Here is an 11,338-nt window from a genome sequence, read left to right on the forward strand (position 1 = left end):
AGAGCAGGAATGTACTGAAGTAATTCAAAAGTTTCTGGATAGTCAAACTGTCTATTGATTCATAATTAGAGTTTTATTTTAGACTTTCCTTTCCTTCTAGTAGCAGAAAGTGAGAGAATAGCAATGCAAAAAAAAATTGAGCTAGTTGCTTCTGTGTTTTACTTGAAAAGTTTTCAAAGTCATCACTGAACTGCAATGAAATTATTCAAAAATTGTTTGTTACCACATGCTTGCCCTCAATCTGCCTCATATCTTGTAATTCCTTAGAGAGAGAGAGTTTTTTTCCAACAGGAAACAATTACTTGGACCCTTGCCAATTTCCTATTAAAAATGAGTATCTACACCCAGCTAGTTGTGTGCAGACAAAAATCTGTGAATATATAATTCCAAGCACAATATTATGCAAATATATTCAACAACGCGCCTTTCTTAGGAGGGAAATAGAGCCTGCTAATGAAAATAAAACCTATGGGAAGCATTCAAACTATATCCTGATCTGTTTTTTTCTGTGATGTGTTTAAAACCAGTGGTAAAGATTACAACTATATAACTGATTTTATAATTATGCTGTGAGGTGAGAATCTACAGGAAATGAAAGGGCATGTAGCACCTAATAAACTATAGAAACAGTCATCAAAAATTAGCCACACATTTGAATAGTTTAAAGTGATCTGCTATAAGCCTCTTCAAAGTTAATTTTCTTCCACAGCAATTAACTTAATCTCTCCTTAAATGTTAAATTATTTGCTGGAAGATAACAAATTTTGAAGAAACTGATATAAAAACTTCAACAATCGGTGTTTTTCATTTTATAAATTTCTTCGTTAATTCATATAATTTTAGTCAAGCTTCCAGCTGACCAGCAATTTACAACAAAACCTGAACATAGACTTTTTTTAAAAAGTAGATTTGTAGGAATTCCAAACCTTCTGTATTGTGTGTTTGGCCATTTTATAAGGTAATCTTCTATGCCTCAGATACGTGCAAACAAGGTGATCTAATACTTTTAATCTGATTAACATAAATACATGTATCAAGAACAAGAAAGTTATACTACATTTTCAAATCAGCAAGGGCCACAGCTGAAGCTTATCGAAGTCCCTGAAGAGACTTCTATTGATTGGATCAAGCCCTAACCTATCAGGATGCAGTCTGAATGCTTCACAATGCTCTTCAGTCTAGTGAGTCACTTAATACTCAAGTTACTGCATCAACACCTGTGCAGAAGACAGAAAAGGGTAAGGAACAGGGCCAAGAGCAAGCTGTATGAACTGGGGGAAACCGGATGGAAGTCTGTGGGGCCTCTGGGAGCCATCCAATGCCTCAGGAGTTTGCCGGAAAGGGAAGATAATCTATGTGTATCAGAGAGCAAATGCTTACTTTTTGGCACTGCAGCATAAACACTATATAGAAACATCCCAAAACACTCTACATTTATTAGAATCTATATTAAAATTCTTGAATTAAAGATATTCAGTGCTTTGTTTTAAAAATCTACCAATTCACTCTCTATAAAAAAATCAAAAGTCATATTGGCAAGGTAAAAATTTTGTTTTGACAACAAAGTCATTAGCTACAGTCTGACAGGCCATTGTATGCCACACTGCAAAGCGTTTCTTTGACTAGAACAGAGATTTAATACTCTGTGAATCAAAGTGCAATGCACTGGGTTTTCTTTGCTTACAAAACAGAGCTCTGTCACTAATACAGAACAGTGATTACCAGAAGTGTCTAGCACATACCACAGAGTCACAACTACAATGATGGATGGAGACAGAGAGGTGGAGGAGCTCATGACAGCAATTTAGGTATCAGACAGCACACGTTTAGCAGCCATGTTATGTGGCCTGTTTGGTATAGTGCAGTGTACTGAAGAAACTGGAGACAGTTGTGACAGTACATGTGTAAGGTGAGTGCCATGTAAGGGTATCAGGTAAAGCTCCCCTATGCAGGGGCTCTGAGAAGCAGTTCAGCTCACCATCACCACCACCAGTGCTAAGGGCTGCAATAACTTCCATCCCTGCTTCAGTGGCCGCTATGGATCACAGCAGGGATGCAGAATTGCTAAGGTGCTGATGTGCTCCAGCCACACCCTTTCTACTCCAATGCACCCCCAGAACATCTTCACCCTGCTGTGCCCCAGCCCCACCCTGAACGCTGCCCTGAGCCTAGGGCTGAACTGGAGGCTATGCAGAGCCAGTTCTGTGCCTGGCATACCGAGCCCTTGTGTTGGGGTTCTCACCAGAGGGGAGGGGTCTCATGATGACCTTTGAATCAACTCAGCTGGCTCAAAGAGCCCTAGGGTGCACCTAAAACAGGCCCATAGAACATGGACGTTCTTTATTAGTCTTTGTTGATATATTTGACTATTTTCCCTGGCTGACACTTAAATGTAATACAGGTGTAGTATTCAGCAGCAAAGCCCAGTGCCCTACAGCCATCCATACACAATCAAAGGAGCTCTGCAGCATTAAGTGAATGCAGGAACTGGGCTGCCTGCCGTGCGGTATTCATAACCGGCACGTACAGACTCATCTGTTTCCATGATTCCATCTTGATAGCTTTCATTATCATTATCCAACGGCTGCACTTGCTGTAAGATTTCTTTCCTAAGTAAGAAAAGCACTGGTCTGAACAGCCTCACATGCATGAACAACATTTCCAGCAGTATCATTTGCCACGTCAGGAAGAGCACACAGCATATCAGAGGTTGATCTAATGACTCCTGACAGTTGTGAGTGATTAAAATGCTTCACCCCTCCATTTTAGTTTCATTCACAATTGATGTAGGAAGAATATCACAATGTTGCCAACAACTAACAACTGTGGAAGGGGTAACCAGTCTCCAACTGTCATCTATGAAATATAAGTATGGACCAGGGATACTATTTAGTTCTGGTAGTTTACCAGCTTCAAGGCAGCCAACAACAGCTGATGGCAGCACTGCAGTGCCTTACAATTTTAAGTTATTCCCCCCTCTAGTAACTGATGCCTTATCTGTTAGCACCCATACTTAACATTTCTAAGCTGTGTTACACAGATGCAAAGACTCACAAATAAGCACATAAATTACCTTGCATTTTAGGATATGCAAAAAGAAAACTCTTGTAAGCAGTCCTCAAGAACCACGGGAGGTTCTGTTAGCATACTGCACCAATCAAACGTTCAGGTTAAAAATCTGTTTCCAAAACATAGTCTGGGTGATGGCTTTCCTCCTCTGTTGCATAGCACGTCACATGGGGCCCAAATCTGCTACCAGAGGTAAGAGTTAATAGGAAAAGAATCAGCCCCCAAAATGCCAGAGCTGGTTGGTAACATTGCATTAAATTCCATTCCTTAAAATATATCTAGCCATGTTTAGAAAAAAATGAAAAAACCCACAAACCAGGTTGTTTCATGGGTACCAATTCTATAAGCAGTTGTTAGGGCCCCACTCAAGTCAACAGTGCTCCACTTGGGCTCAGGGTCCACCTGCAGGGAGATGTTTTGGGGTCTTAGTGCATGTTTTGACCCATCTCTCTTCTCTCTCACTACTGACAGACCCACAGGTATAGCTTTGTGCAAGTTCTAGCCCACTGGCAGAGCAGCTCCAATGAAGTGGGCTGTGACTACCCCTCACCCAAGGCTTTACGGAAGGGGAGAGACATGGGGTAGTACCTTATCTCTACAGGGCCAGATGGGTATGATGTGTGTTCTCCACCCACATGCATACACACCCCTGAATGGATCCCCGGACCAATACAGTAGGGTCTTGGAAGAGAGGCTTCTGCAGTGGCAGTCGACTCTTTCCACACAGGAGATCTGGGACCCTCCATCAAGGCTCTTCAGAGCATAATCACATCCCCAGACTTTATAAACATACATGCATCAAAGTTTTACCTGGACAGGACAAGATCACTCTTGGGAGCTGCTGGTTTTGTTCAGGATTTTATTTAAAATGCTTGATAAATGCAATAGCCCCTTTTCAGGAGAAAAAAAAAGTAACTTTGTCCAATCTCCCTTGTACACCTGCTCTGCACATGACATTAGAGTATTTTAAGGCTCTGAACTATGGATGCCAAGCTCTCATAATCCAGCAGGATACATACAAGTCTTCACTGGCAGAATGATGACAGCTAAAAGGATACCCCCATTAACAAGGACTGAGGCAGGAGACAATTGAAAACTCCTACATTGCACGCCCAGCAAGATGGTTTATAGCAGGATGGCACACAGAAGCTTAGGAGGCTAATTGCCCATAAATCATTTAATCACACAGAACCACCAGGACAGTAGAGTAGTCATAATTTGGAACAATTCTTTAAAAAAAAAAAAAAAAAGCTAGCTATTATTTCATTAGCAATGTTCTGAATTCGTTCATATGTGAGACCTTGAAATTGAATTCACCACGTATTACAGAAACCTTAACCACGCTCAGTATTCAAACAATTCATCTGTCCCTATACAAGCAATCACTGATAAATGCATTCAGGTTATTCTTAACAGGAGATCTATTAAAAAAAAAAGAGTGACAAACTTTTAGATACAACATGGCAAACTCTAATATTTTATTCCATTACAATAGCTGTATCTGAGTAGGAATCAACAAAAATATTGAATGTACTTATCTTTGTTTTAAAGATAGCCATTATAATACTGCTGATTACACACTACAGCACCAATAATTTCCCTGCCACAGTTAGAGGATGCTTGCTTTAGTATAAAACTCCATATCACGTCATACTATTTGACCAGCCTGGCTAATATTAAATATATTCATGAGTATTTAATACAAATGGAGAAAAGTATATGAACACAGCTGCATCTGTCTATTATAATGCATGTTGCACAGTAAGTATTAATAGGAAGCCTTTGGTTATTAATATTACTGGAACACTGTTTAAAAGAAGTGCTGTTAACCTCAGTGTCCTGGCCAAGTTCCAACGCTGGTAATTACGTTCTGCATACCAGAATTCCCCCTGCATTTAGAGACAGGACCTCTGGCTCTCAACAAATGTTGTAAGCTAAAGGAGCTGTTCCACTAGCCCATCAGAGGAACTGCCATATGTTAGCAGAGTTATTACATTCCAATAGAGGGCAATGGTACAAGCCACTATACTGTGTATTGCAAAGATCAGAAGCCTCTAAACTGCTTTTAGAGGAGTCAGTTAACAATATTGCAAAGATAAAGAGCATCCTTAGTTTTCAGAAACATTTGCCCTTAATATTTCTGCTGCCTGTACTGTAGCCACAGCGTGGAATGTACTATTAAAGCAGACTAACACCACCAGAGAAGGACTTGACGAAACAGGCTGCTCCTCAGTGCTTAGCCAGACTCTCTCCCTGCATGGGTCATGTTGATTTGTATGTTCCCGATTAGTTTAGTTTCAGTGTAGAGAAGGAAGAATCAAAGTCAAAAGAAAAAAAGATTTGACATGGCTTAAGAGGATTCCATATTCTCCTTCAAGCCCTTCTCTGTATCTCCTGCTTTTTTCAATTTTAAAAGTCAGGGATGAAAGGAATCTTGTCACACTTCATGGGGATTGAGACAGCAGACTCTGTTAAGTTTCAGAAGTGATATGCCCAAGCAATTTTTGTTATACGAGTTCAAGTGCTTCAAACGTGCTAAAGTAAATACACTAAAATCTAAGTAAGATGGAGAGAACATTGTAGGGCCAGATCTTCAGCCAGTGTAAATTGGTTTAACTTCAGTGGGGCTATGCTAACTTACACCAGCTGAGGATCCAGCCTAGAATTCAGGGCAAGGGCCATATCTCACTCTGCACAGTACAAGGGAGCCCTGATCCTGGTATAGGGTGCTGCTAGAATACAAATAAAGCATTGACCAAGGTTTTGTTTTCCTTTAGGAAAGTAAGAGTATTCAGCCACCGTATGCCACATAGTAATGCACACCACTGGAATGAGCGATTCTCCAGATAGTCACTCGAATAAACTACCCAAGGTCAGAGAACCACAGGGACATATTCTGAATCCAGCACCTCACTCCACCTGTGGTTCTACTGATTGTGAGAATCTGGGCCATAGAAGTTAGAAATGGGAAAGGCCTATTAAGTCATTTACACCACCCCATCCAGTCCATCTACTCAGTAGTGTAGGTTCACGCCATGCAGTACATTGTCTAATGTTTTATCCAGGCTCATCTTAAGTCATGGAATGTGACTTCCACCTCTTCCCTTGGAATACTATTCCACAGCTTTATACAGTAGAAGGTTTTCCTGATATTCAGCCTAAATGTTCTCTTTCTGTGTTAGTTTATTCCCCCGTAATTATATACTCGTGAATCTTTAAATAATCTCTCTTCCTCCCTGGCATTTGCTTAGGCTTCCCTAATGCTTTATGCAGTCTAGTTTTAAGTGTCTCAATCAGGATTAAATTCCTCAGTTCATGTTTGTCCACCCATTGGTTCACATCAAATTTACCTGCTGTTGATATTGTGTTCCCACTTCAGTTGAGTGCAACTGCGGACATCTTCATTTAACGTGCATAGCTGGGCCCATGCAGAAGCAGTGAACTGAAATCTGTAAAAGGAAAAGCACTTTTCCAGGAAGAGCTGAGTCTTGTTGGCTTTTTAAACATTTGAAACTATTGTGAAGTTCCCCAAAAGGTTGGAAATCAAAGTGTTCTTCTTAAAAGGGGCAAGGAAAGATTACTTTCAAAATAAATCTTTTAATTGAAAATTAGTTTATGAATCTATATTGATAAATACCATACATAAAATCAATGTGACACTTCACATGGGCCTGAACTTTTAGGATTTCTACCCAGGGAACACTAGCTCCAACCCCTCAGACAGAGACAAACACCTACAAGATCTCTACTGAGCCTTCTTACAACTACAATACCCACCTGCTGAAGCGAAGAAACAGATTGACATATCCAGAAGAGTACCCAGAAGTCACCTACTACAGGACAGACCCAACAAAGAAAATAACAGAAGGCATCACCTTCAGCCCCCAACTAAAACCTCTCCAACGCATCATCAAGGATCTGCAACCTATCACTCTCACAGATCTTGGGAGACAGGCTAGTCCTTGCTTACAGACAGCCCCCCAACCTGAAGCAAATACTCACCAGCAACCACACGCCACACAACAAAAACACTAACCCAGGCACCTATCCTTGCAACAAAGCCCATTGCCAACTGTGTCCACATATCTATTTGGGGGACACCATCATAGGGCCTAATCACATCAGCCACACTATCAGAGGCTCGTTCACCTGCGCATCTATCAAAGTGATATATGCCATCATGTGCCAGCAATGCCCCTCTGCTATGTACATTGGCCAAACTGGACAGTCTCTACGTAAAAGAAAAAATGGACACAAATCAGACGTCAAGAATTACAACATTCAAAAACCAGTTGGAGAACACTTCAATCTCTTTGGTCACTCGATTACAGACCTAAAAGTGGCAATTCTTCAACAAAAAACTTCAAAAACAGACTCCAACGAGAGACTGCTGAATTGGAATTAATTTGCAAACTGGATACAATTAACTTAGGCTTGAATAAAGACTGGGAGTGGATGGGTCATTACACAAAGTAAAACTGTTTCCCCATATTTATTCCCCACCCCCGCCGTACCTCAGACGTTCTTGTCAACTGGTGGAAATGGCCCACCTTGATTATCACTACAAAAGGTTCCCCCGCTCTCCTGCTGGTAATAGCTCACCCTACCTGATCACTCTCCTTACAGTGTGTATGGTAACACCCATTGTTTCATGTTCTCTGTGTATATAAATCTCCCCACTGTATTTTCCACTGAATGCATCCAATGAAGTGAGCTGTAGCTCATGAAAGCTTATGCTCAAATAAATTTGTTAGTCTCTAAAGGTGCCACAAGTACTCCTTTTCTTTTTGCAAACACAGACTAACACAGCTGCTACTCTGAAATCTGACATTTACTTATTGTCTCTGATTACCTTAGGAGCAATCCACAGGCTTACACAGAGCAACAATCCCTTTCAGGAAGATTAAGCATAGTGAATCCAAAAGAGGACAGGTTTCAGTAAGAACGCAATATAACAAAAAGAAAATTGCTATTTGTTTTAAACAAACAGCCCCAGCACACAATAAAAGGCATTGAGTAAACAGTGTATCCCACCTTTATCCTCTTCACTTCTCTAACCCTCAAGCCATGCCTTAGCCCAAATAAGCTTGTTTACCTGATAAACAGCCTCTGAATATTCAGCTGGATTTCCACCTGTGGTCCATCAAGCAACACTGCCCCAGGTATTTAACTCTACATCTGCCAGCCTAGTCATAACTAAGTTTTCTTGGTGCCTGAATTTCTGCCTCTGGCCACATGCACACCTGTCCCATTGTAAGCATTTGTACACCTCTCTCTCACCTAAGCCTCAGAGCATGAACCAGAGGAAAATAGGAGTTTGCCCACCTACCTGGAAGGCATGCTCAGAGGCTGCTTAGTCCCATTCAAAATATGGCTGAAGGAGGATGTGGTACCACACACCTTATTCCTTTAGTCCAGTAATTAGAGCACTCACCTGGGATAAAGGAGAGCCAGGTTCAATTCCCCCCTCTGCCTGAGGGGGTGGGGGAGGAAAGGTCACCCACCTCGCAGGAGTATGCTCTACTGAGCTATAGGATATTCTGATGTGAGCCTCCCTCAACCTCCCCTTTAGATGCCATCCCACTGTTTATAAATACTTAGTGGGCCAGAGAGAGAATGACTCAGTAGCCTGATGGTTAGGGTATGTCATAAATATAAAGGGAATGGTAAACACCTTTAAAATCCCTCCTGGCCAGAGGAAAAACCCTTTCACCTGTAAAGGGTTAAGAAGCTAGGATAACCTCGCTGGCACCTGACCAAAATGACCAATGAGGAGACAAAATACTTTCAAAGCTGGAGGGGGGAGAAACAAAGGCTCTCGCTGTCTGTGTGATGTTTTGCCAGGAACGGAAAAGGAATGGAGTCTTAGAACTTAGTAAGTAATCTAACTAGATATGCGTTAGATTCTGTTTGGTTTAAATGGCTGATAAAATAAGCTGTGCTGAATGGAATGTAGATTCCTGTTTTTGTGTCTTTTTGTAACTTAAGGTTTTGCCTAGAGGGATTCTCTATGTTTTGAATCTGATTACCCTGTAAGGTATTTACCGTCCTGATTTTACAGAGGTGATTCTTTTACTTTTTTTCTTCAATTAAAATTCTTCTTCTAAGAACCTGATTGCTTTTTCATTGTTCTTCACGATCCACGGGTTTGGGTTTGCGTTCACCTATGCAAATTGGTGAGGACTTTTATCAAGCCTTCCCCAGGAAAGGGGGTGTAGGTTTTGGGAGGATTTTGGGGGGAAAGACGTTTCCAAGCGGGCTCTTTCCCTGTTATATATTTGTTAGATGCTTGGTGGTGACAGCAATAAAGTCCAAGGGCAAAAGGTAAAATAGTCTGTACCTTGGAGAAGTTTTAACCTAAGCTGGTAAAAATAAGCTTAGCGGGTTTTCATGGAGGTCCCCACATCTGTACCCTAGAGGTCAGAGTGGGGAAGGAACCTTGACAGGGTACAAAGGTGGGAAACCCAAGGTCTAACCCCCTGGTCTCATAACTATTAATACACAGTTCATAGGCGGCAGATATCACAAGCTGGAGGAGACTAATTGGCCCAAAACAGCCTGGCATGGCCCCACCCACAATCCGCCCCCAGACCCTCGTTGGCTTCCTCCCGCATGGGGGTAAAGTGGCTGGACTTGGGGCAGCTGGGGCCAGTGCTCGTGCTGCCTGGTGCTCCAGGGCTGGAGGTGCTGCGCCACCCACCCGGCGCTCGGGCAGCGAGGGGCTCGGTGGCCATGGGGAGGGGTACTGGTGGGAGAGGAGTGGGGCCTCAAGAATAAGGGGCAGAGCTGGGAGCTAGCCTCCACGGTGGACAGTTCACACGCTGTCCATGACACTGCTGAACAGCTTTAGCAGGAGAGGTTAAGGGAGCCCTCAGAACCTGTAGGCTATGGGAGAGTCTGATAACACCTGCCCAAAAAGAGGGAGTCCCTTATTTAAATCCTTTCTCCCCCTCAGGCGGAGAGGGATTGAACCTAGCACCGCTACATCAAAGAGAAGCGCCTTAACCACTTCATCCTCCAGCCATTTTTTGCTGAGCAAAGCAGGCACCTAACTCATTCTTGTAAGAAACAACTTAGGCACCTAAGCCACCTGACTCCAAAAGATGGGTTCCCAGTCATAGACACCTAACTCCCTGAAAGGGGTGGGGTTTAGGACACACCCCTTTTGTCAGCATCTCCCACAGGCTAGCTTAGACGGCTCCCTGCCTCGCCTGCTGGCTTTTGTGGATCACTCTCTAAGGCACTTATCTGTCCCCACGCAGTGTACAGGGAGCATAGGTTCCCGACTCAGGCTTTGTGGAAACCTAGTGTTGTTCTTCTGATTTTCTAAGTGCCTAAATGTTAGGCATTGCAACATTCAGCATTGCAGCACCTAAGTCCCTTCGTGAGTCAGGACCAAAATGATTTCTACAAAAGATCCACCCATTTTCCACACTGCAGAAATCCAACAAAACTGTGAATTCTCCCCATAAAGCAGACTACATCAGATCCCAGGGCGCTTTCCTTGGTTTTGTTTTGGGAGAGGGGTTTTACAGAACACAGCAGTGTAATCTGTTGGCTGTCTGCTTTCCCTCTAGCAAGCATTGGTCCTGCCATGCAGCAAGATGCAGAAGTCATTGACGACGACTCCCCTTCTCTATATGCCATGCTAATCATCACAGTGTCAAAGACCTAGATCCTCAGCAGTATTTAGGCTCCTAATTTCCATTGATTTTTAGTGGAAGGTTCAGTTAGATTTCAGTTAAGAGGAGAGGAAAAGGGGGCTTTAAACCACAGTTGTGTCCATTAGCTTGTAGGCTACTGTGGGACACGGGGACACACACACACACAGTAAAGCAGAGCAGTCAGAAGTGGCTCTAACTAATAGCCCATTTCCCACTGGACTGCCAGCAATCCCCCAGAACAGCTTATGCCATGGGGCTCCCCTTCCCAACTCTACCTGAGCCAGATCTTGCAAAGGGCTCTACGGCTGTTTATTGCCTGAACTGGAGGAATTCTCCTACAACTGGTTAAATGCCTTTTACAGGCCCTGCAACATACCCAGTGAAAGGGAATACCTCTCCCTCGGTCTTCATCATCCTGAGGGAACTGGCATCTAAAGAAATGGTAGTTAGCTTTTCTTTCTTCTTATTAATATCCTTGCTTCTGTCCACCTAATTCTAAAGTTAAATGAGACTGATATGTAAAACTGGTCAATACTGAAATGGTTTTAACTCTCTCAGGATTCCAGTGTATCCTGGGTTGGATGCTCACTAATGGGAAGGCTGGC

At 42.7% G+C, this 11,338-nt stretch overlaps 1 long non-coding RNA gene across 3 annotated transcripts in view; it reads right to left on the minus strand.

Annotated features, from left to right (window-relative positions):
* LOC122462933 overlaps nt 1–8,059 on the minus strand; it is a 43,005-nt gene extending 34,946 nt beyond the window's left edge. For 2 of the 3 annotated variants that reach the window (XR_006285825.1, XR_006285824.1), the window contains exons 1-3: nt 7,922–8,059; nt 6,420–6,518; nt 3,074–3,249 (exon numbers count right to left, since the gene is read on the minus strand). This is a non-coding gene — a long non-coding RNA (uncharacterized LOC122462933). Of the gene's footprint in view, nt 1–3,073; nt 3,253–6,419; nt 6,519–7,921 lie in introns of all 3 variants that reach the window. The other variant, XR_006285826.1, reaches the window with a different exon arrangement.
* Between the last annotated feature and the right edge of the window lie 3,279 nt (nt 8,060–11,338).

Source organism: Chelonia mydas, chromosome 14, assembly GCF_015237465.2.
Source record: "Chelonia mydas isolate rCheMyd1 chromosome 14, rCheMyd1.pri.v2, whole genome shotgun sequence".
Lineage (NCBI taxonomy): Eukaryota > Metazoa > Chordata > Testudines > Cheloniidae > Chelonia > Chelonia mydas.